General features: G+C 53.4%; 1 long non-coding RNA gene across 1 annotated transcript in view; it reads right to left on the bottom strand.

Moving 5' to 3' along the window:
• The window catches only part of LOC147094906 (uncharacterized), a 54505-nt gene extending 31919 nt beyond the window's left edge, over positions 1 to 22586 (bottom strand). The window contains exon 1 of the long non-coding RNA XR_015074760.1: positions 22511 to 22586. This is a non-coding gene — a long non-coding RNA (uncharacterized LOC147094906). The remainder of the gene's footprint in view (positions 1 to 22510) is intronic.
• Between the last annotated feature and the right edge of the window lie 4852 nt (positions 22587 to 27438).

Here is a 27438-nt window from a genome sequence, read left to right as displayed (position 1 = left end):
TCTGACCTTATGTTGGAGGGAAGGTCATTGATGAAGCAGCTGAAGATGGTTGGGTCTAGGACACTGCCTTGAGGAACTCCTGCAGCGATGTTCAGGGGCTGTGATGATTGACCTTCAATCACCACAACTATCTTTCTTTGAGTTAGGTATGACTCCAGCCAGTGGAGAGTTTCCCCCCCCCGATTCCCATTGACTTCAGTTTTACTCGGGCTCCTTGATGCCACACTCGGTCAAATGTTGCCTTGATGTCAAGGGCAGTCACTCTCACCTCACCTCTGGAATTCAGCTCCTTTGTCCATGTTTGGACCAAGGCTGTAATGAGGTCGGGAGCCGAAGGTCTTGGCGGAACCCAAACTGGGCATCAGTGAGCAGGTTATTGGTGAGCAAGTGCTGCTTGATAGCACTGTCGATGACACCTTCCACCACTTTGCTGATGATTGAGAGTAGACTGATGGGGCGGTAATTGGCCGGGTTGGATTTGTCCTGCTTTTTGTGGAAAGGACATACCTGGGCAGTTTTCCACATTAGAGTCATAGGCCTAGAAATTCACTATGGCCTCGCCAGCTGGCTAGCGCCCAGAAGTTAGCGCTGGGCGGGAAGCCTATAGCGATCGTCAGATATTCATTGTTAGCGCCCCAATTCGGAACCGGGCGCTATACCAGGGTGTGCCCGCCTCCGCTTGGGGCGCTGACACTGAATATCAGCGCTCTTGGCGCCGCTGCGCCAGCCGCTGCGGAGCGGCAGGCTGCGGTACTGCAGGCCTGCTCCTTCTCTTAAGGGGGAGGTGCCTGCAACGGCCGGAGCCCCGATCGCGAGTGCCGGCAAAAGAGCCCGGCACAACGGAGAAGTGCCGGGCTCCCGCAAACCAGCCGGCAATGCCGCGGGCGGGGGGTTGAGGAGGCCGGGGAAGGAGGTGCGGGCAGGCGGCCGGCCGCACCTTCCCCTTTAAAGCGCCCCACTAAGGATTCAGCACGGCCCCGTTTTCTGGTCGCTGTTTGCGGCCGCTTCGGAGGAGGCGGCCGCAAATAAATATGGGGATTGGGCCGGTTTCGGGGTGGTACCGGGGCACTGCGCACACCGATGACGTCATCGGTGCCGGCGCAGCGCTAACGGCTACCGCCGCCAATACTGCTGCGCTGAATATCTGCGCAAACTCACTTTTGGCGCAAAATCACTCTTTAGGTGTTAACTTGGCGCAAAGCTGGCAGCGCCTTAATGAATTTCTCCCCCATAGAGTTGTACAGCACAGAAAGAGGCCCTTCGGCCCATTGTGTCCGCGCCGGCCATCAAGCCCTATCCATTCTAATCCCATTTTCCAGCACTTGTTCCGTAGCCTTGTATACTATGGCATTTCAAGTGCTCATCTAAATGCCTCTTGAATGTTGTGAGGGTTCCTGCCTCTACCACCCTTTCAGGCAGTGAGTTCCAGATTCCAACCACCTTCTGGGTGAAAAAGTTTTTCCTCAAATCCCTTCTAAATCTCCTCCTGCCCCTTACCTTGAAACTCTGCCCCCTGGTTATTGACCCCTCTACTAAGGGGAAAAGTTCCTTTCCATCTACCCTATACATGCCCCACACAATTTTGTACACCTCAATCAGGTCCCCCCTCCGCCTTCTCTGCTCGAAGGAAAACAACCCCAGCCTGTCCAGTCTCTCTTCATAGCTGAAGCGCTCCAGCCCAGGTAACATCCTGGTGAATCTCCTCTGCACCCTCTCCAATGCAATCACATCCTTCCTATAGTGGATAGATGCCAGTGTTGTAGCTGTACTGGAACAGCTTGGCTGGAGGCACGGCTAGTTCTGGAGCACAAGCCTTCAGCACGATAGCCGGGATGTTGTCGGGGCCCACAGCCTTTGCTGTATCCAGTGCGCTCAGCCTTTTCTTGATACCACGTGGAGTGAATCGAATTGGTTGAAGACTGGCCTCTATGATGGTGGGGACCTCAGGAGGAGGCTGATATGGATCAACCACTTGGCACTTCTGGCTGAAGATAGTTGCAAATTCTTCAGCCTTGATACAGAGAGAAAACGGCAGAGGGAGATAGAGAGAGGTGTGACTGACACAGCGACACAGAGAGAAACCGGCAGAGAGAGATAGAGGTGACTGATAGAGTGATACAGAGAGAAAACGGCAGAGAGAGAGATAGAGGTGACTGATACAGTGATACAGAGACACACCAGCAGAGAGAGAGATAGAGGTGACAGATAGAGTGATACAGAGAGAAAACGGCAGAGAGAGAGATAGAGGTGACTGATAGAGTGATACAGAGAGACACCAGCAGAGAGAGAGATAGAGGTGACTGATACAGTGATACAGAGAGACACCAGCAGAGAGAGAGATAGAGGTGACTGATACAGTGATACAGAGAGACACCAGCAGAGAGAGAGATAGAGGTGACTGATACAGTGATACAGAGAGAAACCAGCAGAGAGAGAGATAGAGGTGACTGATACAGTGATACAGAGAGACACCAGCAGAGAGAGAGATAGAGGTGACTGATACAGTGATACAGAGAGAAACCGGCAGAGGGAGATAGAGAGAGGTGTGACTGACACAGTGATACAGAGAGACACCAGCAGAGAGAGAGATAGAGGTGACTGATACAGTGATACAGAGACACCAGCAGAGAGATAGAGGTGACTGATACAGTGATACAGAGAGAAAACGGCAGAGGGAGATAGAGAGAGGTGTGACTGACACAGTGATACAGAGAGACACCAGCAGAGAGAGAGATAGAGGTGACTGATACAGTGATACAGAGACACCAGCAGAGAGAGAGATAGAGGTGACTGATACAGTGATACAGAGAGAAACCAGCAGAGAGATAGAGGTGACTGATACAGTGATACAGAGAGAAACCAGCAGAGAGAGAGATAGAGGTGACTGATACAGTGATACAGAGAGACACCAGCAGAGAGAGAGATAGAGGAGACTGATACAGTGATACAGAGGCACCAGCAGAGAGAGAGATAGAGGTGACTGATACAGTGATACAGAGAGGCACCAGCAGAGAGAGAGGTAGAGGTGACTGATACAGTGATACAGAGAGAAACCAGCAGAGAGAGAGATAGAGGTGACAGATACAGTGATACAGAGAGAAAACGGCAGAGGGAGGTAGAGAGAGGTGTGACTGATACAGTGATAGAGAGAGAAACCGGCAGAGAGAGAGATAGAGGTGACTGATACAGTGATACAGAGAAACACCAGCAGAGAGAGAGATAGAGGTGACTGATAGTGATACAGAGAGACACCAGCAGAGAGAGAGATAGAGGTTACTGATACAGTGATACAGAGAGACACCAGCAGAGAGAGAGATAGAGGTTACTGATACAGTGATACAGAGAGACACCAGCAGAGAGAGAGATAGAGGTGACTGATACAGTGATACAGAGAAACACCAGCAGAGAGAGAGATAGAGGTGTCCGATACAGTGATACAAAGAGACACCAGCAGAGAGAGAGATAGAGGTGACTGACACAGTGATACAGAGAGAAACCAGCAAAAAGAGATAGAGGTGACTGATACAGTGATACAGAGAGATACCAGCAGAGAGAGAGAGAGGTGACTGATACAGTGATACAGAGACACCAGCAGAGAGAGAGATAGAGGTGACTGATACAGTGATACAGAGACACCAGCAGAGAGAGAGATAGAGGGGACTGATACAGTGATACAGAGAGTCACCAGCAGAGAGAGAGATAGAGGTGACTGATACAGTGATACAGAGAGTCACCAGCAGAGAGAGAGATAGAGGTGACTGATACAGTGATACAGAGAGAAACCGGCAGAGAGAGAGATAGAGGTGACTGATACAGTGATACAGAGACTCCAGCAGAGAGAGAGATTGAGGTGACTGATACAGTGATACAGAGAGAAACCAGCAGAGAGAGCGATAGAGGTGACTGATACAGTGATACAGAGAGGCACCAGCAGAGAGAGAGATAGAGGTGACTGATACAGTGATACAGAGAGATACCGGCAGAGAGAGAGATAGAGGTGACTGATACAGTGATACAGAGAGACACCAGCAGAGAGAGAGATAGAGGTGACTGATACAGTGATACAGAGAGACACCAGCAGAGAGAGAGATAGAGGTGACTGATACAGTGATACAGAGAGAAACCAGCAGAGAGAGAGATAGAGGTGACTGATACAGTGATACAGAGAGAAACCAGCAGAGAGAGAGATAGAGGTGACTGATACAGTGATACAGAGAGAAACCAGCAGAGAGAGAGATAGAGGTGACTGATACAGTGATACCGAGAGTCACCAGCAGAGAGAGAGATAGAGGTGACTGACACTGTGACAGAGAGAAACTTATCAGCCAAAGACTGAACGTCGTCCAGGTCTTGTTGCATGCGGGCATGGACTGCTTCATTATCTGAGGAGTTGTGAATGGCGCTGAACACTGTGCAGTCATAAGCGAACATCCCCATTTCTGACCTTATGTTGGAGGGAAGGTCATTGATGAAGCAGCTGAAGATGGTTGGGCCTAGGACACTGCCCTGAGGGACTCCTACAGCAATGTCCTGGGGCGGTGATGATTGACCTTCAATCACCACAACCATCTTCCTTTGTGCTAGGTATGACTCCAGCCAGTGAAGAGTTTTCCCCCTGATTCCCATTGACCTCAGTTTTACTGGGGCTCCTTGATGCCACACTCAGTCAAATGCTGCCTTGATGTCAAGGGCAGTCACACTCACCTCACCTCTGGAATTCAGCTCCTTTGTCCATGTTTGCACCAAGGCTGTAATGAGGTCGGGAGCCGAGTGGTCTTGGCGGAACCCAAACTGGGCATCCGTGAGCAGGTTATTGGTGAGTAAGTGCCGCTTGATAGCACTGTCGATGACACCTTCCACCACTTTGCTGATGATTGAGAGTGGACTGATGGGGCGGTAATTGGCCGGGTTGGATTTGTCCTGCTTTTTGTGGAAAGGACATACCTGGGCAGTTTTCCACATTAGTCATAGGCCTAGAAATTGGGTATAGCCCCGCTTGAGGCGTTAGAACTGGCGCTGTGAAAAGTTTATAGCCAGACGAAACTTATCGCTGCCTGGCGCGATATTGGGTTGCATCGCCCCCAAAGGTGATTGAGGCGCGAATTCAGACTTTGCACGGGGCTCCTAAGGCGCAAAACTTCCGGCGCTACCCAATATCGTCGCGGACGGGCGCAGCGCAGGTGATCTCAATTACCGATAACCACCAGACTTCCAGGCGCCGGCCGGCTTTTAAAGGGGTGGGTCAGTCAGCCTCAGCTTCCACACTCATCGCCCTGTAGGCCTCAGAATCGGCGCACGCCCTTCTCTGGCGCAAAAAACTTGGTCAAGATGGAGAAGGTGAGACAGAGAGCAGAGCGCTTCAGCACTGAGGCCCTGGACCACTTGGTGGCCGCAGTGGAGCGCCGTCGAGATGTTCTGTATCCTGAGAATGGCAGGAGGCCGAATCAAAAGGACTGCCGCCGAGCTTGGAGGGATGTTTGTCAGAGGGTCAACTCCAGCAGCATGGCGACCAGGAGCCCTGTTCAGTGCAGGAAGAAATTCAACGACCTCACTCGGGTCGTGAGGGTGAGTGGTGTTTATGCAAACTTCTGATTCCCTCCATCTGCACCTGACTTCATGGCTACAGGGTGCACGATGCCCCAATGGCCATCTGTCAGCAAGCACCCATGGCCCTTTCTGGGCACACACATGCACATTTGACTCAGGGCATCATGTAAGGGCTCTTGCACCATGGGGGGCATGAGATGATCACTCAGGGCGTCATGTTAGGGCTCTTGCACCATGGGGGGCATGAGATGATCACTCAGGGCGTCATGTAATGGCTCTTGCACCATGGGGGGCATGAGATGATCACTCAGGGCATCATGTACGGGCTCTTGCACCATGGGGGGCATGAGATGATCACTCAGGGCGTCATGTAAGGGCTCTTGCACCATGGGGGGCATGAGATGATCACTCAGGGCGTCATGTAAGGGCTCTTGCACCATGGGGGGCATGAGATGATCACTCAGGGCGTCATGTAACAGAAGTTCCCCTTCTTTCCCCTGCAGTCCAAGCTGGCGACGATCCGCAAGGACCAGCTTCGAACCGGTGGTGGACCTCCACAAGTGGTCACTCTGACGGATCTCGAGGAGAGAGTGCACCAGATTCTTGGAGGACGTCTGAGTGGTCCTGTTACCACTGCAGCTGCCGACCCCATTGTCGACAGCGATGGTAAGGATCTCACCTTTTTCAGCTGTCTCCTTCCACTTGGTCCCCCCGCCAGCATGCTTCCTCAGTGTGCAGCCATGTCAGAGCCTTGCCGCAATCTGGCATCCCTTGCTGCCAACCTGTCCTTTTGCTAAAGCCACTCTTCCACCTCCCTGCTTTCAGATGCTGCATCACCAGCTCGGGATCCGGGCCCTGAAGCTACCAGTGCCAGTGGCTCCGGAGGCGAGGATCAGGAGGAAGCCAGACCATCCGTTCCAGCCTCAGGGGAGCCTTCACATCTGCAGACTGGGGATAGTAGCTCCCTGGAGGGGAGGTGGGGGTGGGGCTCTGATTAGGAGCCAGTTGCCGGAACAAGCGGCCTGCATCAACGCGAGGGGGGTAGGCAAGTTCGGGCACCGGCTCCCCGGAGGGCGAGGCAGGGAGCGATGACTGCTGCACAGAGTGCAGAGGAGGTGCGTAGCCTGGCTGAAATGAGCACCCAGGCCCAGCTCAGGCACACTGAGCTTATGGCTGCAGTGGGGAGGATGCCTCAGTTGATAGAAACACTGGCAAAGAGTGTGCTGGACTTTGGGGCAGCAATGGAGAGGACTGTCCAGGGCTTCAGGGCAGCAATGGAGAGGACTGTCCAGGGCTTCGAGGCCGCTATGGAAAGGACTGTTCAGAGCTTCGGACAATCCCTGGAAAGGTCTGTCCAGGGCTTGTCCGAGGCAGTGGAACGGACTGCTCCGGCCTTGTCCGAAGCAATGGAGAGAACTGTCCAGGGCTTCTCCGAAGCACTGGCACCTGCCACACAGGTCCTCACTGCTGCCACGCAGTCACTTGCTGGCCTCGTCCAGACCCAGATTGAGGCAACACGAACTCTCACTGCTGCCAGCCTATCTGCATCAGCTAGGATCACCCCGGGCCCTTCCAGTCCCATACAAGGCCAGGAATCAGTGGAGCATGCGATTGTGGCGGATGAGCCGAGCCGGTCCCCTCAGAGAGCCAGTGTGTCGTCCGACCATGGTGCAGGTGTCCTCTCTCGGCAGGTGACCATTGCTCATGCCACCGCTGGAACGTCTGCAGTGCAGCTGCCACCACCTGCAGGGCACACTGCTTCCAGCCATGCTCAGATCAAGCAGCCTGCGTCCGCACCCTCCAAGCCCAGAGGTCGGCCAGGCCGTCCCTCAGGGGCCTCTGCGCTTGCAGACAGTCACCAGGCGTCCCCTATCCTTGACGCCGCCACTGGGGTTCAACTACGGAGGAGCAGCAGGGAGGGAAGGGGCCGACCGTGAAAGAGAAGTCAGTCTCCATCAAGGGGCCAGCAGTAGAGGGAGGTGCTGAGACATTTCTTTCCCCAAATTCAAGGACGCCCTCACCTGTTCTGATTGTTGGTGATGGTTTGTTTAGTTTTGCAGCTTTGCCAGAGAGTTAACTGTTATTTTGTTAGTTATGGTTTCTGTTGACATGACGTTGTTATGCTGGAAGGAAGCACTTTATTGAAAATAAATCATTTTTTTTATTTACAATGGTACTCGTAACTATTTACAGTCATGCTGGCCTTCATAGGCTTTGTACGATCAGAAGTGCGCAGGACAAATGAGACCCATCATTCCGTCAGAGGGGCCTCGAACCGAGTCCTTATGAGCCTCTGACGGATGGCCCTTCCAGTTTCAGGAGCCCTCCCATCTTCCTCCTCCTCCTCCTCCTCGTCCGCATGCTCCTCCTCCTCTTCCTCCTTGTCCGCCTGCTCATCATCCTCCTCCTCCTCCTCCTCCTCCTCCTCCTCGTCCGCCTGCTCTGCTGGACCTTGAGGGGCAGCTGGCATTGGCTGGGTTCGTCGAATGGCCAAGTTGTGGAGCATGCAGCAGACGACGACGATGCGACCCACTTGCTCCGGCGAGTACTGCAGGGCTCCCCCCGAATGGTCTAGACAGCGGAAACGCTGTTTGAGCACACCAATAGTGTGCTCCACAATGTTCCTGGTCGCCTGATGGCTGCTATTGTAAAGCTCTTCTGCCGGGGTGGCGGGCAAACGGAGTGGGGTCATGAGCCATGGGCAGAGAGGATAGCCCTTGTCGCCAAGAAGCCAGCATCGTGGGTGAGCCGGCCCCTCAAAAAGGTCAGAAACTGAGGTCTGCCGCAGGATGAACGCATCGTGGTTGCTCCCAGGGAATTGCGCGTTGACTGCCATGATCATCTGGCGGTGGTCACAGACCAGCTGGACATTGAGGGAGTGGAACCCCTTGCGGTTGTGGAACTCCTCCGGATTCTGCAATGGCGCCCGCAAAGCCACGTGTGTGCAATCAATCGCCCCCTGCACCATGGGGAAGTCCGCAATAGCAGCGAAGCCCTGCGCGCGCTCCACCTGCTACTCCAGGGTCAGAGGGAAGGTGATTAATTGACGCCTTCGCCTATAAAGGGCAGCTGTAACTTGCCGGATGCAACAATGCACCGCAAATTGAGAGATATTCGCTATGTCCCCAGTGGCTGACTGAAAGGATCCGGTGGCGTAAAAGTTGAGGGCAACAGTCACTTTGATGGCCACCGACAGAGAGGTCCTGCACCGTAAACGCGGCTGCAGATCCTCAGCAAGCAGGTGGCACAGCTCAGTCACAACCTCCTTACCGAATCTGAGCCTTCGCAGACACTGCTCCTCGGACATGGTAAGGTATGACACCTGCTGCCTGAAAACCTTCGCAGCGTATCGTCGGATTGGCCGACCTCCATTGCCCCTCCTCCTTCTGGCCAATCCCGGCCCTCTCTCCCGCCGTCTCTGTGGCCCTTCAAAGTGTCCGGCCATGAGGACATTCCCCTCCAAAGCAGCTCCCATTGCTATGCCAGATGGGCAACACGCAATAATGTCTAGCGCTCCAACTGCTCCGGACAGGGCTGCAGGTCCCAAGTCTCCGAAGGCTAAATTCGATAAATCCTGTGCAACAGTAGTTCACCAACTCTCTCCAGCAATGCTCAGAATGAACAGGCCAAGTGGCTGCAGATTTTATACTAGAGCTGTCCCCTTAAAATAGCACCCCCGACTCCGAGAAGGGCCTGGGAACGTTCCATCCGACTGTCACTAATAGCGCCAGGCGGAAAGGTTCCGGGCACCACCGAATATCCGGTCAGGGGCGCCAAAAGGGCGTTGCACACTGAAATGATGTCATGATCTGCCTGCGCACGCGGGTGCGTGCTAACAGTTAGCGAATGGATACTCAATATGGGAGTTGTCGCTATCCTCATTGCGCCCGCCTGAACATTGGGTAGCGCCCCAAATCTCAGGCTCATTAGGCGCTAATCGCTGGCGCAACCAACCGAATTTCTAGGCCAAAGAGTCATAGAGTTATACAGCACAGAAAGAGGCCCTTCGGCCCATTGTGTCTGTGCCGGCCATCAAGCCCTGTCTATTCTAATCCCATTTTCCAGCATTTGGTCAATAGCCTTGTATGCTATGACGTTTCAAGTGCTCATCTAAATGCTTCTTGAATGTTGTGAGGGTTCCTGCCTCTACCACCCTTTCAGGCAGTGAGTTCCAGATTCCAACCACCCTCTGGGTGAAAAAGTTTTTCCTCAAATCCCCTCTAAACCTCCTGCCCCTTACCTTGAAACTATGCCCCCTGGTTATTGACCCCTCTACTAAGGGGAAAAGTTCCTTTCTATCTACCCTCTCTATGCCCCGTATAATTTTGTACACCTCAATCAGGTCCCCCCTCCGCCTTCTCTGCTCTAAGGAAAACAACCCCAGCCTGTCCAGTCTCTCTTCATAGCTGAAGCGCTCCAGCCCAGGTAAAATCCTGGTAAATCTCCTCTACACCCTCTCCAATGCAATCACATCCTTCCTATAGTGGATAGATGCCAGTGTTGTAGCTGTACTGGAACAGCTTGGCTAGAGGCACGGCTACTTCTGGAGCACAAGCCTTCAGCACGATAGCCAGGATGTTGTCGGGGCCCACAGCCTTTGCTGTATCCAGTGCGCTCAGCCGTTTCTTGATATCACGTGGAGTGAATCGAATTGGTTGAAGACTGGCTTCTATGATGGTGGGGACCTCAGGAGGAGGCCGATATGAATCATCCACTCGGCACTTCTGGCTGAAGATGGTTGCAAATTCTTCAGCCTTGATACAGTGATACAGAGAGAAAACGGCAGAGGGAGATAGAGAGAGGTGTGACTGACAGTGATACAGAGAGACACCAGCAGAGAGAGAGAGAGAGGTGACTGATACAGTGATACAGAGACACCAGCAGAGAGAGAGAGGTGACTGATACAGTGATACAGAGACACCAGCAGAGAGAGAGAGAGAGGTGACTGATACAGTGATACAGAGACACCAGCAGAGAGAGAGAGAGAGGTGACTGATACAGTGATACAGAGACACCAGCAGAGAGAGAGAGAGAGAGGTGACTGATACAGTGATACAGATACACCAGCAGAGAGAGAGATAGAGGTGACTGATACAGTGATACAGAGAGACACCAGCAGAGAGAGAGAGAGAGGTGACTGATACAGTGATACAGAGACACCAGCAGAGAGAGAGATAGAGGTGACTGATACAGTGATACAGAGACACCAGCAGAGAGAGAGAGAGAGGTGACTGATACAGTGATACAGAGACACCAGCAGAGAGAGAGATAGAGGTGACTGGTACAGTGATACAGAGAGAAAACGGCAGAGGGAGGTAGAATTATAGACATTTTCGGCTTATTGTGTCCGTGCCGGCCGACAAAGAGCTATCCAGCCTAACCCCACTTCCCAGCTCTTGGTCCGTAGCCTTGTAGGTTACGACACTTCAAGTGCATATCCAAGTACTTTTTAAATGCTATGAGGGTTTCTGCCTCTACCTCCCTTTCAGGCAGCGAGTTCCAAACCCCCACCACCCTCTGGGTGGAAAAAGATCTCCTCAACTCCCCTCTAATCCTTCCACCAATTACTTTAAATCTGTGCCCCCTGGTTATTGACCCCTCTGCTAAGGGAAATAGGTCCTTCCTATCCACTCTATCTAGACCCCTCAATTTTATCCACCTCAATAAGGTCTCCCCTCAGCCTCCTCTGTTCCAAGGAAAACAGACCCAGCCTATCCAGTCTTTCCTCATAGCTCAGATTCTCTACTCCCGGCACCATCCTTGTAAATCTCCTCTGTACCCTCTCTAGTGCAATCACATCCTTCCTGTAATGTGGTGACCAGAACTGCACGCAGTGTTCTAGCTGAGGCCTAACTAGTGTTTTATATAGTTGAAGCATAACCCCCCTGCTCTTGTATTCTATGCCACGGCTAATAAAGGCCAGCATTCCGTATGTCTTCTTAACCACCTTATCTACCTGGCCTGCTACCTTCAGGGATCTGTGGACCTGCACTCCAAGGTCCCTTTGTTCCTCTACACTACTCAGTGTCCTACCATTTATAGTGTATTCCCTTTCCTTGTTAGCCCTCCCCAAATGCATTCCCTCACACTTCTCTGGATTGAATTCCAGTTGCCACTGTTCTGCCCACCTGACCAGTCCATTGATATCTTCCTGCAGTCTACACCTTCCTTCTTCAGTATCAACCACACAGCCGATTTTAGTATCATCTGCAAACTTCTTAATCATACCCCCTATATTCAAGTCTAGATCATTGATATATACCACAAAAAGCAAGGGACCGAGTACTGAGCCCTGTGGAACCCCACTGGAAACAGCCTTCCAGTCACACAAACACCCATCGACCATCACCCTCTGCTTCCTGAAGAGATCGCAAAGTCTCTGAAGAATGGACTCAGTCAGGAATATTTTTGTGGACTTTATGGGATTTTTCTGAGGGTATTTTCCCTGTTATGGGATCGCCCTGTGCAGATGCGTGGGGGACTGGTTTGTTAAAACTCCAGAGAACGCATGGCAGTTGGCTGTGACAAAAGAACTGTCAGTCACCCAGAATGTATGGGTTCGCCCGACTGTCCTGGAATAGGGAAGGGGCCCATTGAACTTGATTAGAAAAACTACTCTAATATGCAAAAGCACTCTCACCTCCATCTCAGAAGAGAAGCAGAACAGCGATTTACTTGTACTTCTCGCAATCTAGTATACTGTATTCGCTGCTCACGATGTGGTCTCCTCTACATTGGGGAGACCAAACGCAGATTGGGTGACCGCTTGGCGGAACACCTCCGTTCAGTCCGTAAGGGTGACCCCGAGCTTCCGGTCGCCTGTCATTTTAATTCACCGCTCCATTCCCACTCAGACCTCCCTGTACTCGGGCTCTTGTACTGTTCCACGGAAGCTCAGCGTAAACTCGAGGAACAGCACCTCATCTTCCGATTAGGCACTTTGCAGCCTTCCGGACTCAATATCGAGTTCAACAATTTCAGATCATAACCTCGGCCCCTATTACATTTTTACTTATAAATTTTTTTTCCACCCCTTTGTTTTGGATCTTCTCTCCCCCACCTTTCCTTTTTTTCCCTCTCCCAAAAAGCAGCTGTCTCTCTTTCTGCCAGTACACTTCACACCTAATCTCAGCCTTCTTTTGTCTCCACTTGTCCTATTACCATCTCGTCTGTTTTTGAATACCCAGGGCTCATCCTTTCGCAGGAGCTGGCGCAGTGGGGCTGTGGTGGCTGAGTACTGGGGCAAAAACTTCAGGTAGTACCCAGTCATGCCAAGGAAGGAGGCAACCTGTGCTGCAGAGCTGGGTTCTGGGATGCTGTGAATTGCATCCACGTTTGACTGGAGTGGGGATATACCGTCAGCCGACAACCGAAACCCCACAAATTCGATCTCTGAAACAGCAAAGACACACTTTTCGCCATTCAGTGTGAGCTTGTGTTTTGCTAGAGCTGTGAAAACTCTGTGAAGGCGTTCGTCGTGAGTGGAGGTCGAGGGCCCATGCACGACGATGTCATCCAGGTAGATGGCCACCCCAGGAATGCCCGCGAGCACAGAGGCCATCACCTTTTGGAAGCAGCTGGGTGCAGAGCTAAGTCCAAATGGCATCCTGGTGTACCGAAAGACGCCAGCATGTGTCACAAAAGCAGTGAGGTTCCTGCTGCTGGGGTGGACGGGAACCTGTAGATAGCCCTGTCGAAGGTCCAGTTTCGAGAACAGGGTGGAACCATAGAACTGCGCTGTGAGTTCCTCTGACGTGGGCAGTGGATACTTGTCAGGGATTACGGCCTTATTCACTGCTCGAAGATCGACACAGACGCGTAGACCACCTGACTTTTTCGTTGCGACCACCAGGTTGGAGACCCATGGGGAGGCATCAACTGGTTCGATGATGCCAGCTTCCAGTAGCTGCTTTAGTTCAGCTGTGACCCCGTCACGGACAGCAAGCGGGATGCGGCGCAGTGGCTGAATGACAGGGGTAACGGTGGAGTCAACCATGGGCTGGTGGGTGAAGGCAGTCAGGCAGCCCAGACCCTCGAAGAGTGCTGGCCATGTTTGGCGCCACGGTGAGGCGACGTGCAGAATCGCAGACCCGCCGGTGTCCAAGAGAGAAAAACCCAGGTCAGTGAAAAGATCCAGTCCCATCAGGTTAGCTCCTTGGCGTGCCACATGAAAACAAAAATCTGGCAAAACTTTTGTTCCATAGCGTACTGTGAGGTTGACTGAGCCCACTAGTCCAATTTTCGAATGACCATACCCGCAAAGGGTAGTGGAGGGCACAGAGAGTGGCAGGGAGCTGAAAAAGCGTTTGAATGTGTCCACATTCAGCAGTGAGACGCTGGCACCGGTATCCAACAACAGCGGGATGCACACATCATTCAGGTTAATTGTGCATGATTTGAAAGCCACGACTGGCCCAGAGCTCACGTTGTGAATTATAGTGCTTGAGGACTGAGAGTGTTCATTTGTAGCAACCGGGGCAGAGCGGCGGACATTGGCAAAGTGATTTTGTTTTCCACAATTGCGACAGGCTTGGCCGCGCGCGGGGCAATTCTGCGCTCTGGTAGCATGTGAATGAGATCCGCAGTTTCCACACTGTTGCCGCGGCAGCGCGCGTTGCTGCCGTCGTGCGAGCATTACCATGTCAGAGCTGTCGGGGCCGAGGGCGCTGTCACTGGGTGTGTGTGCTAGTTTTGCTGCACATTCGGCTGCAGACTCCACTTGAAAGGCAATGTTGACTGCCTGTGACAACGACAGATCGTCGGACTCGAGTAACAGTCTTTCACGCATTCTCACATTGTTTGTGTGCTCTATTAGTTGATCACGCACCATCTCATCTTGTAATGCACCGAACTTGCACGAGCTAGCTAACCCCCTCAAATTAGCCACGTATTGATGCACTGACTCGCCGAGGAGTTGGTGACGCTGTCTAAAAATGAATCGCCGCAGGAGGGCACTTTGTGGGGCAGAGAAGTGTGTGCTTAACAGAGCCACAGCCTCATCATATGTTTGGATTGAGTCTGCTGTGCATAATGTCCCAAGAACACGCTTGTTAAATCCATGAATCTTGATGTATGGTGTCCTTCAAGAAATAGACAGAGGCTGCAGAGGAACAATCAACAGGTGTTTGCTGGATGAGGGTTACTCTAAAACTAACAGTACAGATCCCTACTCAGGGTTTATATACAGGTGTGGTAACTGCCGGTACTACAGTATACAGGAGCTGTAAAAAGTAGTTCTCCCCTTAAAGGTACATACGCTACAATTCCTCCCCTTTTAGATTAACAGTACCATAACGTTCATTTAACAATTAACACTTTTAACATGCAACATTAACTGAAAATAGTCCATTTATAAATTCAGTCTTTGGGGCGGCTTCCTGATCCTTTCTGGATAGCGCCTTTCCTGAGTGTCTTGCTCTTGGTGTGGAGGCGATTCTGGCCCCCTGTCGTCGGTTGGTTCATCAGCTTCCGATGCTACTGTTTCTGGGGTAGATGCTACCTGTATATCGGGTTCATCACCAGGTACGTGAGACATGGGGTTGACTCGTTCCTGTGACTCTAGGATCTGGTCGACATGGCATCTCACAATGTTCTCCCCAACATCCACTGTGTACATTAGTGGCCCCTGCCGTGTGCATATCATTCCTGGTTGCCATTTCTCTGTTCGGTAGTCGCGGGTCAAGACTGGTTGCCCTACATTGAAGCTCCTTGTCGGCTTCTCATTGATGTGCTGGAATTGCTTATTCTCAACATCTCTTCGTACATTTGGTCTGAGCAAATCCAGACGAGATCTCAACCTTCGGTTAAAGAACATCATGGCCGGGGTCTGGTTGGTGACTGCATGTGTCGCATTTCTGTAGGCTAACAGGAAATTGTCCACCTTATGCTGCAGTGGAATGTCGTCATCGCACATGGCCCTTACTGCCTTTTTAAAGGTTTATATGAACCTCTCAGCCAATCCATTTGTGGCTGGATGATACGGGGCGGATATGTAATGCCTTACCCCATTCGTTTTCATAAATTTCTGAAACTCTTCGGACACAAACTGTGGTCTGTTATCAGAGCAAATCTGCTCTGGCAAGCCGTTCCTGGCAAATATGGTCCGTAGGACTGCAATCGTTTTCTCCGTGGTGGTGGAGGACATTTTGATCACCTCAGGCCATTTCGACTGCGCATCCACGGCTATTAAAAACATTGAGTCCATGAATGGACCAGCAAAATCAACATGCACCCGTTGCCATGGAGAGGAGGGCCACTCCCATGGGTGTAGAGGGGCATGTGGTGGTGCATTTTGGACCTTCTGGCATCCTGAGCAGCTCTTTGTCAGGTCCTCGATTTGCTGATCGATCCCCGGCCACCACACATAAGCCCTAGCAAGGCTTTTCATTTTCATCCCTTCCAGATGGCCTTCGTGAAGCTCATTGAGCACTCTCTCCCTTAACTTGGGTGGAATTACCACTCGGGGTCCACACATCTCTAAGGTCCCCTGGCATACTGACAGCTGTTCTCTTCTGGATGAGAATGCTGGCAACAGTGAGTCGCCATGTGTTGGCCATCCCTTCACCGTCAAGTCATATACCCGAGACAGTGTCGGGTCATTTCGGGTCTCCTTCTCTATATCCGCGTTAGTTACTGGCAAGCGTTCAATTATAGTCGAATAAAATATTTCGACAGGGTCCACTGCTGGTGCTTCCTCCGCCGTAGGTAGTGGCAGGCGTGATAGCCCATCAGCGTTTCCATGCTGTTTCGTGCCCTTATACTCTATTTCATATTGGTTCGATCCCTAGAAAAAGGGACCATCTTTGTAGCCGCTGTGCAGTCATCACCGGAACGCCCTTCTTTGGATTAAAGATGGAGACAAGTGGTTGGTGGTCAGTCAGCAAGCTGAACTTCTGCCCGTGCAGATAGTGGTTGAACTTTTTCACTCCCCACACTAGGCTGAGGGCCTCCCTGTCAATCTGGGCGTAGTTACGCTCGGCTGAGGTTAGTGACCGAGGCGCAAAGGCTACTGGCCTCTCCGAGCCGTCCGGGAATTTGTGCGACAGCACCGCTCCAATACCATAGGGTGATGCATCACACGCCAACCGAATTGGTAGTGCTGGGTTGAAATGAGCCAACACCTCTTTTGATGTGATCAATTCTTTGCACTTCTGGAAAGGTCATTTACATTCGTCATTCCACTTCCATGGTACCCCCGTTTGCAGTAGGGTGTTCAGTGGGTGTAATACTGTAGACAAATTCGGCAAGAACTTATGGTAGTAGTTCACCAGCCCGAGGAACGACCTAAGTTGTGACACATTTTCCGGTGCTGGAGCCTTGACTACTGCCTCAATCTTTTCAGGGGACTTATGTAACCCCTCTTCATCAATAACGTGGCCACAATACAAGATCTGCTTCTGGAAAAACTCGCATTTGTGGCGATTAGCTCGGAGCCCATATTCCTTCAATCTAGTGAGCACCTGCTCCAGGTTGGCGAGGTGATCACTGTCATTTTCGCCTGTGACCAGGATGTCGTCCAAATAACACTGGGTCCCTGGAATCCCTTGCAGGACTTGATCCATTGCCCTTTGCCAAATAGCCGGAGCTGATGCTACCCCGAACATCAGCCAGTTGTATTGGTAGAGACCTTTGTGAGTGTTGATCGTGAGGTACTGTTTTGAGGCTTCTTCTACCTCCATTTGCAGGTACGCCTGGGCCAGATCAATCTTAGTGAAGCGTTTTCCTCCAGATAGCGAGGCGAAAATATCTTCAATCCGCGGAAGCGGATATTGTACCGTGTGAAGGACTGGGTTCACTGTCACCTTAAAGTCCCCACAGATGCAAATCTTCTTTGGTTCCCCAGGCGTATTACTCAACGACCTCTTCATTACAGGAACAATGGGTGTAGCCCACTCGCTCCAGTCCACTTTGGACAGTACTCCAGAATGTTCCAAACCTTCCAGCTCTGCTTCGACGGCTGGGCGGATCGCATGACAGCACGGTGGCATAGTGGTTAGCACTGTTGCCTCACAGCGCCAGGGACCCGGGTTCAAATCCGGCCTCAGGTGACTGTCTGCGTGGAGTTTGCACATTCTCCCCGTGTTTGCGTGGGTTTCCTCCGGGTGCTCCGGTTTCCTCCCACAGTCCAAAGATGTGCGGGTTAGGTTGATTGGCCATGATAAAAAAAAACAAAATTGGCCCTTAGTGTTAGGGGGGATTAAATACGTGGGGTTACGGGGTTTCTGGGATAGGGCTTGGGTGGGATGGCTGTCGGTGTAGGGACCGGGTGCTAGGGTTTGGATGATCAGCCATGATCTCGTTGAATGGCGGAGCAGGCTCGAAGGGCCGAATGGCCTACTCCTGCTCCTATCTTCTATGTTTCTATGTTTCTATAAGGCACCGGTCTGGCCTTAAAAAACTTTGGGCTTGCATTTTCCTCTATTTTGATCGTCGCTGTTATGCCTTTTAGTGTTCCGAGTCCCTCCTGGAACACTTCTTGTGCGTCAGTTAACATTTTTGACAGTCGTCCAGGTGTGACGTCGTCATCCTTTTTGGCCTCTACCGTCAGTGCTTGTATGGAATGCCAATCTAGCTGTATCTTCCGGGTCCATTCACGTCCTAGTAGTGGTGGTCCTCCATCTGGCAATACATATAAGTCCATTTTTGGTGTTTCCTTGCCGTTATATATAACGTTCACCCTTATTTTTCCTTTGGGGTAGACTTTTTGCCCCGTGTACATCTTCAAGACAATCTCTGTATCTCTCAAGGGTATATGTGAGAATAGCCGCTTGTAGTCCCTTCGGTTTATGACTGTTAGGGCTGATCCTGTGTCCAATTCCATTTTCACTTGGACTCCGTCTATCTTGAGCGTGACCCAGATAGTTTGGTGATCCTCCATTTTGATTACATTATGTAGTTTCAGACAACCCAGCTCCTTGCTTCCGGAGTCTGTATCACTTTTCTGTTCGTCTGAACTACTCTCCGTCACCTTATGTACCTTTTTGTACTTCTCCTGTGGAAATTTCTTGCTGCTGGTTTCCTTTCCCGACCTGCAGACTCTTGCTATGTGTCCTACTTTTCCACGCTGTCTGCACACTTGGTCCTTGAACCATCAATCCTTATGGTCGTGTGTTGTTCTGCCGCAGCGATAGCACTTCACTGTCCCGTATGACATTTCATTTGTGCCATATTCTTGCGGTCTCCGTTGTATCTCTGCAGCACCCCGTGTGGCTGCTTCGTGTGATACTGCCATGCTGAAAGCCTTGTCCAGCGTAAGATCCTTTTCTGATAGAAGCCGTTTCTGGGTTCCTTCACTTTGAAGCCCACACACAAACTTGTCCTTTAAAGTATCTGCTAGTCCCGTTCCAAACTGGCAGTGTTTCGATAGCTTGCGCAGTTCCGTTAAATACTCAGCATTACTTTCATCTTTATGCTGGTTCCTTTTGTGAAACTTAAATCTTTCTGCTATCAGCAGTGGTGTGGGGTTTAAGTGGTCCTGTAGGATTGCCACTATGCTTTCAAAATCCTTTTCCACTGGCTTCTCTGGGGTTACTAGGTTTCGCAGTAAGCCATACGTTTTTGCACCCATGGAATTCAACAATACCAGTGCTTTCCTGGCATCTGGCACTTCATTCGCCTTGCAGTACACTTCTATGCGCTCTACATATGTCGCCCAATCTTCGACTTCATTGTCGAATGCTGTGACATTGCCACTCTTCGGCATCCCTGGGTGTGGCTAGACTGGCTAAAAATGGCGTCTCCCGCGCTTTCCCTTCTTCGCCGCTGTGGCTCAAAATGGCGTCTCCCGCGCTCTCCCTTCTTCTCCGCTGCGGCTCAAAAATGGCATCTCCCGCGCTCTCCCTTCTTCTCCGCTGCGGCTCAAATGGCGTCTCCCGCGCTTTCCTTACTTCCCCCGCGGACGCTGCTCAGCCCTTGAACACCGGCGCGTTTTCCTGCGCACCTCTCTCGTTGATGCCGCTCGGTCCTGAACCCCGGCTGCGCCCTGTGCGCTTTACCCTCTCTCTCTGCTCCCGTCGACGCTGCTCGGCCTTTTCCTCTGCCGTCGGTCGGCTCTAGTCGCCGCTGTGCGGGAAGGGTCTGCGCAGTACCTGTTGCCAGCCCGCCTCGCTGGAGTCTCCGCTGGATGGTCGACGCCTGTGCCTCTGGAATCGGCCTTCCTCTGCAGAGTTGCAGGTAGGTTCGAATCGCCTCGTCGCCAATGTTAAATCCGTGAATCTTGATGTATGGTGTCCTTCAAGAAATAGACAGAGACTGCAGAGGAACAATCAACAGGTGTTTACTGGATGAGGGTTACTCTAAAACTAACAGTACAGATCCCTACTCAGGGTTTATATACAGGTGTGGTCACTGCCGGTACTACAGTATGCAGGAGCTGTAAAAAGTAGTTCTCCCCTTAAAGGTACATACACTACAACGCTGGCCCTCCGCTCCCAAGCAATGGGATAACAGTGCCTTTTTCCGAGCCGTACTCACAGTTTCTAGTCCAAGAGCAATGAGGTAGGTTTCAAAGGACTGTAACCAGCGAACCCATGGGATCGGGGGCTCACCGGGTAGTGCAAGGAAGGGAGGAGGTGGTGGAAGAGATTTCAGCCATCCTTGTCGCCAAATGTTGCGTTTGCAAAGATAATCCAGAGACCGTCAGTGAGTTCAGTTCATGCTGCTTTTAATATGGCTGCCACACACACACACACTTGCAGGCACAAGCAATCGAATACCTATACACAATAAAATGATCACAGCACTATCAAACTCCATGTGCTCAGGCCAAGGCAATCGAGTCCCTATCACCAAATGTCAGACATAACAGTTCTATCGCAGCCGTGCCTTCGATCTATTTTATTTCCTTTCCAGTTTGAAAAAGGGTTAGACCCGAAACGTCGACTCTAATTTCTCTCCACGGATGTTGCCTGGCCTGCTGAGTTTTTCCAGCATTTTCTGTTGTTATTTCGGATTTCCAACATCTGCAGTATTTTGCTAATGAACCCACTGGCCTCACCCAGCCAAAAGGCAGCCAGTTTTTTTTTCCCAACACAAAGACCGAAAGATATGTCCCAGACTTAGGGCCATTAATCCAATACACATGGGTCTGAGGATGACTCATCACAGATTAAGCACCGGAGTGCTCAGAAGCAAATGGATTTTAAAGATTGGTGGGAACAGGGGCAGGCAGACTACTTTAAAGATAGAAAATAACAACAGAGAATGATGGAAAAACTCAGCAGGTCAGGCAACATCCGTGGAGAGAAATTTGAGTTGACGTTTCGGGTTGAAACCCTTCTTCAAAACTATAAAGATAGACTCTTTTCCACCACTCTCTCTCTCTCCCTCCCTGCTCCTACAAGATCGAACTAACAAGTACCAGAGAAGCTGACGAGCACAGCGATCGAAACCGACCGCGTGTGGGGTAAGCATAGTCTCTCAGAAGTGAAGTTTTTGGGCTAACCCGAGGGGGGGGGCGGAGCTTTGTTTGGTTTAGCCAGGCGAAAGGGGTTTATGCGACTGGGTAATTCGTTGGTAGGGGTGGAATTAGAGTCCACCATAGCAACAAGGGAATTACTGCATGTTATAGTCCCCAGTTGTGTACTGTATGTATGTTGATTGTAACCTGGATCTTATTCTCCACAGGGACAGTGATTTCGTTTAGTAGTGCATGTTTTAGCCAGTGTATGTTAGACCAAATAAATACAAGTTTGATTTTTCACCGAAGCGTTCCTGTCCGTGATTTATTCCATTTACACTCTGAATAATAATTCCTGGGTATAGAACTTCCGTAAGGCGGGGGCGATTCGAACCGTCCGTCTAGCAATTGGGCTAGGATCAAAAACCGCTTCCATTCCTGTCTCTGAGTGCAGTGATGCAGAGAGACAGCAGCGGAGGGACATAGAAAACATAGAAACATAGAAGATAGGAGCAGGAGTAGGCCATTCGGCCCCTCGAGCCTGCTCCGCCATTCAATGCGATCATGGCTGATTATCCAAATTCAGTACCCTGTTCCTGCCTTCTCCCCATACCCCTTGATCCCTTTAGCCTTAAGAAATATATCCAACTGCTTCTTGAATATATTTAATGAATTGGCCTCCACTGCCTTCTGTGGTAGAGAATTCCACAGGTTCACCACTCTCTGGGTGAAGAAATTCCTCCTCATCTCTGTCCTAAATGGCTTACCCCTTATCCTTAGACTGTGACCTCTGGTTCTGGACTCCCCGACCATCGGGAACATCCTTCCTGCATCTAGTCTGTCTAGTCCTGTTAGAATTTTATAACTTTCAATGAGGTCCCCTCTCATTCTTCTAAACTCCAGCAAGTATAAGCCCAATCGACCCAATCTCTCCTCATACGTCATTCCTGCCATCCCAGGTATCAGCCTGGTGAATCTTCGCTGCACTCCCTCCATGGCAAGAACATCCTTCCTCAGGTAAGGCGACCAAAACTGCACACAATATTCAAGATGTGGTCTCACCAAGGCCCTGTACAACTGCAGCAAGACATCCTTGATCCTGTACTTAAACCCTCTCGCTACGAAGGCCAACATACCATTTGCCTTCTTAACCGCCTGCTGCACCTGCATGCTTACCTTCAGCGACTGGTGCACAAGGACACCCAGGTCTCGTTGCACTTCCCCTTTTCCCAATCTATTGCCATTCAGATAATAATCTGCCTTCTTGTTTTTGACACCAAAGTGGATAACCTCGCATTTATCCACATTATACTGCATCTGCCATGCTTCTGCCCAATCACCCAACCTGTCCAAATCATACTGGAGTTTCATGGCATCCTCCTCACAGCACACACGCCCACCCAGCTTTGTGTCATCTGCAAACTTGGAGATATATGTGATGTGACTGATGTGACTGAATCGTCTCGCCCCCGCCCCCGCCCAGTGCCCCTCGCTCTGGGTCTCTCCCAGTGTCGGTGAGTCTTCAAAAATAATTACCGAGAATTAAAAAAAAGAAATGCCTCTCACCAATCCTCCACGTCGCTTGTCATGCCCTTCAGCTTCCCCACAGCAAGGTTGTAGGAGGAGTGGGGGTGTCCCTGGTCGGCAGCTCTTCTGTAGAGTGCGCGGGAGAATTACCGTCAGACCATGCAATTAACAGCAGCCACTTGTGTTGATGCAGCGTGTTTCAAGTACGGGCAATCAGCCCCAGTCGTTTGACAGTAAGTGTGACCCGGTTCAAAAACGACACCCAGCCAAAGACGGAGAGATTCGGGAGGGGTGACTGAAGGCGCGGTTGATGAAGTGGGTATTGAGGGTGAAGATGATTTGATAATCCAGGTCCGACGCTCCCCGGTTGCCAGTACTGAGGGAGCGCCGCACTGTCAGAGGGGCAGTACTGAGGGAGCGCCGCACTGTCGGAGGGGCAGTACTGAGGGAGCGCCGCAGTGTCGGAGGGGCAGTACTAAGGGAGCGCTGCACTGTCGGAGGGGCAGTACTGAGGGAGCGCCGCACTGTCGGAGGGGCAGTACTGAGGGAGTGCTGCACTATCAGAGGGTCAGTACTGCGGGAGCGCTGCACTGTCGGAGGGGCAGTACTGAGGGAGCGCTGCACTGTCGGAGGGGCAGTACTGAGGGAGCGCTGCACTGTCGGAGGGGCAGTACTGAGGGAGCGCTGCACTGTTGGAGGGGCAGCACTGAGGGAGCGGTGCACTGTCGGAGGGGCAGTACTGAGGGAGCGGTGCATGTTCGGAGGGGCAGTACTGAGGGAGTGGTGCACTGTCGGAGGGGCAGCACTGAGGGAGCGCCGCACTGTCGGAGGGACAGTACTGAGAGAGCGCTGCACTGTCTGAGGGGCAGTACTGAGGGAGTGCGGCACTGTGGGAGGGTCAGTACTGAGGGAGTGCTGCACTGTCGGAGGGGCAATGCTGAGGGGGCGCTGCACTGCCAGAGGGTCAATACTGAGGGAGCGCCGCACTGTCGGAGGGGCAGTACTGAGGGAGCGATGCACTGTCGGAGGGGCAGTACTGAGGGAGTGCTGCACTGTCCGAGGGGCAGTATTGAGGGAGTGCTGCACTGTCGGAGGGGCAGTACAGAGGGAGGGCTGCACTGTCGGAGGGGCAGTACTGAGGGAGCGCTGCACTGTCGGAGGGGCAGTACTGAGGGAGCGGTGCACTGTCGGAGGGGCAGTACTGAGGGAGCGGTGCACTGTCGGAGGGGCAGTACTGAGGGAGTGCCGCACTGTCGGAGGGTCAATACTGAGGGAGCGCCGCACTGTCGGAGGGGCAGTACTGAGGGAGCGCTGCACTGTCCGAGGGGCAGTACTGAGGGAGTGCTGCACTGTGGGAGGGTCAATACAGAGGGAGTGCTGCACTGTCAGAGGGGCAATACTCAGGGGGAGCTGCACTGTCAGAGGGTCAATACTGAGGAAGCGCCGCACTGTCGGAGGGGCAGTACTGAGGGAGCGATGCACTGTCGGAGGGGCAGTACTGAGGGAGTGCTGCACTATCCGAGGGGCAGTATTGAGGGAGTGCTGCACTGTCGGAGGGGCAGTACAGAGGGAGGGCTGCACTGTCGGAGGGGCAGAACTGAGGGTGCGCTGCACTGTCGGAGGGGCAGGACTGAGGGAGCGCTGCACTGTCGGAGGGGCAGAACTGAAGGAGCGGTGCACTGTCGGAGGGGCAGTACTGGGGGAGCGATGCACTGTTGGAGGGGCAGTACTGAGGGAGTGCTGCACTGTCCGAGGGGCAGTATTGAGGGAGTACTGCACTGTCAGAGGGGCAGTACTGAGGGAGCGCTGCACTGTCGGAGGGGCAGTGCTGAGGGAGCGGTGCACTGTCGGAGGGGCAGTACTGAGGGAGCAGTGCATGTTCGGAGGGGCAGTACTGAGGGAGTGATGCACTGTCAGAGGGGCAGCACTGAGGGAGTCCCGCACTGTCGGAGGGTCAATACTGAGGGAGCACCGCACTGTCGGATGGGCAGTACTGAGGGACTGGTGCACTGTCGGAGGGGCAGCACTGAGGGAGTGACGCACTGTCCGACGGTCAATATTGAGGGAGCACCGCACTATCGGAGGGGCAGTACTGAGGGAGTGCTGCACTGTCCGAGGGGCAGTACTGAGGGAGTGCTGCACTGTGGAAGGGTCAGTACTGAGGGATTGCTGCACTGTCGGAGGGGCAATATTGCGGGGGCCCTGCACTGTCAGAGGGTCAATACTGAGGGAGCGCCGCACTGTCGGAGGGGCAGTACTGCGGGAGCGATGCACTGTCGGAGGGGCAGTACTGAGGGAGTGCTGCACTATCGGAGGGGCAGTACAGAGGGAGGGCTGCTCTGTCGGAGGGGCAGTACTGAGGGAGTGCTGCACTGTCGGAGTGGCAGTACGGAGGGAGCGGTGCACTGTCGGAGGGGCAGTACTGAGGGAGCGGTGCACTGTCAGAGGGGCAGTACTGAGGGAGCGCTGCACTGTCCGAGGGGCAGTACTGAGGGAGTGGTGCACTGTCGGAGGGGCAGCACTGAGGGAGTGCCGCACTGTCGGAGGGTCAATATTGAGGGAGCGCCGCACTATCGGAGGGGCAGTACTGAGGGAGCGCTGCACTGTCGGAGGGGCAGTACGGAGGGAGCGCTGCACTGTCCGAGGGGCAGTACTGAGGGAGTGGTGCACTGTCAGAGGGGCAGTACTGAGGGAGTGGCGCACTGTCCGAGGGGCAGCACTGAGGGAGTGGCGCACTGTCGGAGGGTCAATATTGAGGGCGCGCCGCACTATCGGAGAGGCAGTACTGAGGGAGCGCTGCACTGTCCGAGGGGCAGTACTGAGGGAGTGCTGCACTGTGGGAGGGTCAGTACTGAGGGAGCGCCGCACTGTCGGAGGGGCAGTACTGGGGGAGCGATGCACTGTCGGAGGGGCAGTACTGAGGGAGCGCTGCACTGTCGGAGGGGCAGTACTGAGGGAGTGATGCACTGTCGGAGGGGCAGCACTGAGGGAGTGATGCACTGTCGGAGGGGCAGTACTGAGGGAGTGATGCACTGTCGGAGGGGCAGCACTGAGGGAGTCCCGCACTGTCGGAGGGTCAATACTGAGGGAGCACCGCACTGTCGGATGGGCAGTCCTGAGGGAGTGGTGCACTGTCGGAGGGTCAATATTGAGGGAGCGCCGCACTATCGGAGGGGCAGTACTGAGGGAGCGCTGCACTGTCCGAGGGGCAGTACTGAGGGAGTGCTGCACTGTCGGAGGGGGCAATACTGAGGGAGCGCCGCACTGTCGGAGGGGCAGTACTGAGGGAGCGATGCACTATCGGAGGGGCAGCACTGAGGGAGTGCTGCACTGTCCGAGGGGCAGTATTGAGGGAGTGCTGCACAATCGGAGGGGCAGTACAGAGGGAGGGCTGCACTGTCGGAGGGGCAGTACTGAGGGAGCGCTGCACTGTCGGAGGGGCAGTACGGAGGGAGTGCTGCACTGTCGGAGGGGCAGTACTGAGGGAGGGCTGCACTGTTGGAGGTGCAGTACTGAGGGAGCGGTGCACTGTTGGAGGGGCAGTACTGAGGGAGCGGTGCACTGTCGGAAGGGCAGTACTGAGGGAGCGGTGCATGTTCGGAGGGGCAGTACTGAGGGAGTGCCGCACTTTGGGAGGGTCAATACTGAGGGAGCGCCGCACTGTCGGAGGGGCAGTACTGAGGGAGCGCTGCACTGTCCGAGGGGCCGTACTGAGGGAGTGCTGCACTGTGGGAGGGTCAGTACTGAGGGAGTGCTGCACTGTCGGAGAGGCAATACTGAGGGGGCGCTGCACTGTCAGAGGGTCAATATTGAGGGAGCGCCGCACTGTTGGAGGGGCCGTACTGAGGGAGCGCTGCACTGTTGGAGGGGCAGTATTGAGGGAGTGCTGCACTGTCAGAGGGGCAGTACAGAGGGAGGGCTGCACTGTCGGAGGGGCAGTACTGAGGGAGCGCTGCACTGTCGGAGGGGCAGTACTGAGGGAGCAGTGCACTTTTGGAGGGGCAGTACTGACGGAGCGGTGCACTGTCGGAGGGGCAGCACTGAGGGAGCGCTGCACTGTCCGAGGGGCAGTACTGAGGGAGCGCTGCACTGTCCGAGGGGCAGTACTGAGGGAGTGCTGCACTGTGGGAGGGGCAGGACTGAGGGAGCGCTGCACTGTCGGAGGGGCAGTACTGAGGGAGCGCTGCACTGTTGGAGGGGCAGTACTGAGGGAGCGGTGCACTGTCGGAGGGGCAGCACTGAGGGAGCGCCGCACTGTCGGATGGTCAATACTGAGGGAGCGCCGCACTGTCGGAGGGACAGTACTGAGGGAGCGCTGCACTGTTGGCGGGGCAGTACTGAGGGAGTGCTGGACTGTCCGAGGGGCAGTATTGAGGGAGTGCTGCACTGTCGGAGGGGCAGTACTGAGGGAGCGGTGCACTGTTGGAGGGGCAGTACTGAGGGAGCGGTGCACTGTCGGAGGGGCAGTACTGAGGGAGCGGTGCATGTTCGGAGGGGCAGTACTGAGGGAGTGGTGCACTGTTGGAGGGGGAGCACTGAGGGAGTGCCGCACTGTCCGAGGGGCAGTACTGAGGGAGTGCCGCAATGTGGGAGTGTCAATACTGAGGGAGCGCCGCACTGTCGGAGGGGCAGCACTGAGGGAGCGCTGCACTGTCCGAGGGGCAGTGCTGAGGGTGTGCTGCACTGTCGGAGGGGCAATACTGAGGAGGCGCTGCACTGTCAGAGGGTCAATATTGAGGGAGTGCCGCACTGTCGGAGGGGCAGTACTGAGGGAGCGCTGCACTGTTGGAGGGGCAGTACTGAGGGAGTGCTGCACTGTCCGAGGGGCAGTATTGAGGGAGCGCTGCACTGTTGGAGGGGCAGTACAGAGGGAGGGCTGCATTGTCGGAGGGGCAGTACTGAGGGTGCGCTGCACTGTCGGAGGGGCAGGACTGAGGGAGCGCTGCACTGTCGGAGGGGCAGTACTG

This window comes from Somniosus microcephalus, unplaced genomic scaffold, assembly GCF_052327205.1.
Source record: "Somniosus microcephalus isolate GS21.2 unplaced genomic scaffold, FLI_Smic_1.0 unresolved_chr1, whole genome shotgun sequence".
Classification (NCBI taxonomy): domain Eukaryota; kingdom Metazoa; phylum Chordata; class Chondrichthyes; order Squaliformes; family Somniosidae; genus Somniosus; species Somniosus microcephalus.
The sequence above is the reverse complement of the archived record's forward strand: the minus strand, read 5'-3'. Positions and strand labels throughout refer to the sequence as shown.